Here is a 5,280-nt window from a genome sequence, read left to right as displayed (position 1 = left end):
GGCTGGTCCTGGACCTGATGCTGTGCCGGTATCTGACACTGTGTCTGGAGCCATCACTGTGCCTGATGGCTGGAGCCATCACTAAAGACTTAATACTTGGACATAATACTACTACAATACCATGTCACACTGAAAAAGACTACCCCTACTGGTTGGTCTTAGATGTTGACAATCACACATATCCTCTGATACACATAGTTCAACACATTGAGCCTGTAACTACTTACTCATTGCTTGTGAATTAGGTATGATTTCTTTAGTATGCACAACATGTAACACCTTGTACTGACTGTACTTTAAATTTGTTGGTGCAATGGAGAAAGTGAATACTCACGGGGTGTGGACATTTCTCTGCTCCGAGGTGCTACACTTGCATGTCGGGAGCCTGGAAAAGACAAAGAATGTTCTTAGATACCAAATATTGATTTGTAAACAAAAGGTGACTGCTTAAATGTGATTCATACTCACTGTGTGTAGACTTTTCCCTGTGCCAAGACCCCTCAGCATGCTCCAACTCAACAGACATGGTGTCCACCACGACATCCACCAGGCCATCCAGGGCTTGATTTTCAGAGTCTGAAACATAACAATCAGCTTGTAACTGATTTCATGTTGTGTGTACCCAATACATCATTATCATATTTCATAAATTGACATCAATACTCAACAAGCATTGAGTAACACATTGTTGTCCTGGCTGGACTGCAACTTCCTTGGTGCGATAGGAAAGGAGGGCACCTATACGGCTGCCTAAGTACATTTACTCAAGTACTGTACTTAAGTACAATTTCGAGATATTTGTACTTTACTTGAGTATTTCCAATACTTTTACTTCTGCTTCACTACACCTCAGAGGCAAATATTATACTTTGACTTGTGCTTGTAACAGTGTATGAGTAAGTAGTATGTGAGTACATTTTCCACCACTGCTTGTGACCTAATAATGCGTCCATTGTAAAGTGTTGGACATGTGAGGAGTGTCTTTGATGAGGGACTTACATTGGTGACGCACACGTCCATGTTGTTCAGGAAGTCAGTCAGGACAGCAGGGGGCAGTAGAGTCAGTCACACCCTACAGCAGTGAAAGAGAAAAGTCATTCAGTATAATTCATTATTATTACTATTATCATTATTATTATCAATCATTGTTATTATCATTATCATTAGTATTGTTATTATCACTTAGAACACTATCAATACTTAACTCACTGAGTGCCATTAACGTGTTTCACGTGTTTTTAGCGCTATGGCGCTGGGTGCCATTAACGTGTTTCACGTGTTTTTGAAAAATTAGCATAAGTAAACATTTTTTTTTTTTTTTTTTTTTGAAAAACATGTTCAGAACCCAAGATATCATCATCTGAAGATGTGCAGCTCCATCCACTCCTTGTTTAACTTGCACTGAGAAAACATAATTTTTAAATATTTTTTGTTTATTCGTTTCTGTTCTTTTACATACTCATAGGTAGTAAAATTGAGTGCCAGAATTGCCAAACGTTTAAAAAAAAAAAATAATTCTGGCACTCAGTGAGTTAATACATTCTCTGCCGGGTATTAATTAATTAATTCATCCGCTACTGCCAGTGTTTTTACCTTGTTTTGACTATCCACGGAGAGCCACGATGTGTACTAAACAAAAGCTGTCTGGGGGGAGGGGGAGGGTCTCTTCTAACCTGGCATTGGTCAGACTGATAACGTGGATTCACTCTCACGTTCCTCCCCGGTATCAGTCTGGACTTCGGCCCATGAAGGAAGCGAGTATGAGATGAGATATTTATTTTTGGGGCGGTGTAACCGCCCCCTATAAGTGAGGTTTGGACACTGACCAATCCTGCACCGTGATTGGCCAATAGTCTACAACGCAGTCTACACCCCTAACCCTTCCACAGTCAATGCAAATCTATACTTTTGCAAAGTCAGCCAATCACATTACAGCTAGTGTCATCACCACTAGCTGTAATGTGATTGGCTGACTTTGCAAATTCAGGACTGTGATTGGCTAGCGAAACACATGACACATGTGCTGCCCTATGAATAGCAGTATGGACTTAAAAAAACACATTTATGTTTTTTTAAGTGAGTCATGTTGTGATGACCACACACCGCCCACTTCACACTGGGTGTGATTTCTTTATGCTTTTCACTGTTGTACGGACAGCAGTTGAAAAGCAGTCACTGATTGGCCCGATCATTTTCTGATTTCTCATACCCGCTCCCTATGGGCCGAAGTCGAGACTGATACAGGGGAGGAACGTGAGATTGAATCCACGTCATCAGTCTGAACAATGCCAGGCTAGGTCTCTTCTATCCACTGAGAAGAAAAAGAAGAAATCAGAGCTAGATGTGTTTTTCTAAATCTCATAACATTGGAGTGGATGGACTGACAGTTTTTTTTAGGATGACGTCATTTCTGCTTCTCTCATTCTCTCGCAGTCATTCTCTATCATTCATGGGTTGGGGAAGAGCGCCCTCTAGCGTCATTTTAAAAATAAAATATTATTTTTTAATTAAAGAAGATCTCTGTCAATGGCAGGGAATGTGTTAATAAAATTATTTAGCTTTACAGCTTTATTCCAATAATAGAATCAAGGATAACGGCACAGAACATTTATGCATGGAATTTCACTGGTTGTGGTAGGGTGTGTGTGGTGTGCGTGCATGTGTGCGTGCGTGTGTGTGTGTGTGTGTGTTTTGCTACTAACTTGGTGGTCAGTGGGGTGGGGCCAGCAGCACACATCATCCACCAGGGGGCAGTAGATAGATCGGTACTAGATGGGTCCCAGAACACCGCAAGTGTCATGGATTTGGACTCTTTGGTCTGGATCAAATCGACAGGAAGTGGAAAACACGCAGCCTAGGAAACAGGCGAATAGGATCACAGAATACAGAGATCTGTCAGTCCTTGGCCCTTACTGTATATGCCCATATATGGAGATCGCTGATGTCATCAGTATATGGCCATATATCATAGGCATGCCCTCTTTTGTTCCCATATATGGATATGACATCAGAGAGCCACCGAGAGAGACCCATGCAGCGTCCCCGCCCACAATGCCCTCATAGAACAAAAGGGTCATGACCTCTGTCTTTTAACCCATTTAAGACCTGGAACTGTGTCATTTTTAGATTTGAGCTAAAAAGCATTATTTTACACTTTGGGCTATTCAAAAATAGCAGATCTACAAGCTCGTAGCGCGGCACCGAGTGCCGCGCTACGAGCTTGTAGATCTGCTATTTTTGAAAATTCGTGAAAATGTGTGCAAATCTCTGAATATATATTTTTTTAAAGCGAACATTTTTAACTCAAATCTTTGCTTCTCTGGGTCCCTGGAACAAAATATTTTGATGGGGGTCCGCGGCCAAATACATATAAGTTTGGGGGTCCTTGACATGAAAAGGTTTGAGCACCACTGATATAGAAACATAGGTTTTTCAGAATACTGTTGAGATTTAGGAGACATGTAGAATCGGCTTCAGGTCTCAATGGGTTAATGCGTCCGGGCCTGCACACTCCACCGCAATTCCAAGTCGTTCCGGGCCCGTGACTTTTCATCAAACCTGTCCGGCAGCTTTGTCACTCAGAGCTGGCTATTGTCATCGCCTGTCAGGGACACCTGTGTTTCTCTGCTGCGAGGCTGCAGTTCTCATCGAGCTGTCGGATATCCGTCTCTCCTTCTCCGTGGAAACCTTCACTGTCGAAAACCTGTCAAGTTTCAGCGAGTCTTTAACCCATTAAGACCTGGAACCGCATCTGTGTGTCATTTTTAGATTTCTTTAGACTATTTAAAAAAAATAGCAGATATACAAGCTCATAGCGCGGCACTCGCTTGTAGATCTGCTATTTTTGAAAAATCTTGAAAATTCGTGGTAAAATCTTGGATTATATATTTTCTAAAGCGAATATTTGTAAAATATTTACTTCCAGGAACTACCAGAAGCGAAGATTTGAGTTACAAATGTCCACCAAAAAAAAAGGAAAAAAAAAGAAAATATTTGCACAACCTTTCAGGATTTTTCGAAAATAGCAGATCTACAAGCTCGTAGCGCGGCACTCGGTGCCGCGCTATGAGCTTGTATATCTGCTATTTTTGAATAGCCCAAAGAAATCTAAAAATTACACACAGATGCGTTCCCCGGTCTTACAGAGTTAATGAGAAATGCCACGTTAAATTCACAATCACGCGTTTGTGTGCGTGTGCGCACGGCTGGGTGTGTATGTGTCGTGTGTGTGTTAGAGAGAGAGAGAGAGAGAGAGAGAGATATGGGGGAGAGGGAGAGCAGAATGAAGGAACAGGTGCATGGCTGGAAGCTGTGGTGGTGGTGGCGGCGAGAGCTTGATGCAGCACATCATTGCTGATAACTGACACTTCCATCCCCACTTATCAAACATCAACAGTTAACTCCCTGAGTGCTAGGATTGCCAGAATTATTTCAGAATTGATTCTGAAAAGTGCCAGAGTTGTTTTCACAGAAAACAAAAAGTGCTTAGGAAGCGAGATACAGCCTTTTTCAGTTCTAAGTTAAACAAGGAGTGGATGGAGCTGCACATCTTCAGATGCTGATATCTTGGGTTCTGAACATGTTTTTCAAAAAAAAAAAATTAAACTATTTTTTCAAAAACACGTCAAACACGTTAATGGCACCCAGCGCCATAGCGGTAAAAACACGTGAAACACGTTAATGGCACCCAGCGCCATAGCGGTAAAAACACGTGAAACACGTTAATGGCACCCAGCGCCATAGCGGTAAAAACACGTGAAACACGTTAATGGCACCCAGCGCCATAGCGGTAAAAACACGTCAAACACGTTAATGGCACCCAGCGCCATAGTGGTAAAAACACGTGAAACACGTTAATGGCACCCAGCGCCATAGCGGTAAAAACACGTCAAACACGTTAATGGCACCCAGCGCCATAGCGGTAAAAACACGTGAAACACGTTAATGGCACCCAGCGCCATAGTGGTAAAAACACGTGAAACACGTTAATGGCACCCAGCGCCATAGCGGTAAAAACACGTGAAACACGTTAATGGCACCCAGCGCCATAGTGGTAAAAACACGTGAAACACGTTAATGGCACCCAGCGCCATAGTGGTAAAAACACGTGAAACACGTTAATGGCACCCAGCGCCATAGCGGTAAAAACACGTCAAACACGTTAATGGCACCCAGCGCCATAGTGGTAAAAACACGTGAAACACGTTAATGGCACCCAGCGCCATAGCGGTAAAAACACGTCAAACACGTTAATGGCACCCAGCGCCATAGCGGTAAAAA

General features: G+C 42.6%; 1 long non-coding RNA gene across 1 annotated transcript; it reads right to left on the bottom strand.

Annotated features, from left to right (window-relative positions):
• Positions 1–334: 334 nt before the first annotated feature.
• LOC311035620 lies at positions 335–1,072 on the bottom strand. The gene is made up of 3 exons (XR_014599752.1): positions 1,000–1,072; positions 469–576; positions 335–385 (listed from the first exon to the last, which is right to left on the bottom strand). It is a non-coding gene; the product is annotated as an uncharacterized lncRNA (long non-coding RNA).
• Between the last annotated feature and the right edge of the window lie 4,208 nt (positions 1,073–5,280).

This window comes from Gymnoscopelus microlampas (genome assembly GCF_963454915.1).
Source record: "Gymnoscopelus microlampas genome assembly, chromosome: 20".
NCBI lineage: Eukaryota > Metazoa > Chordata > Actinopteri > Myctophiformes > Myctophidae > Gymnoscopelus > Gymnoscopelus microlampas.
This window is presented reverse-complemented; position numbering and strand designations above follow the sequence as displayed.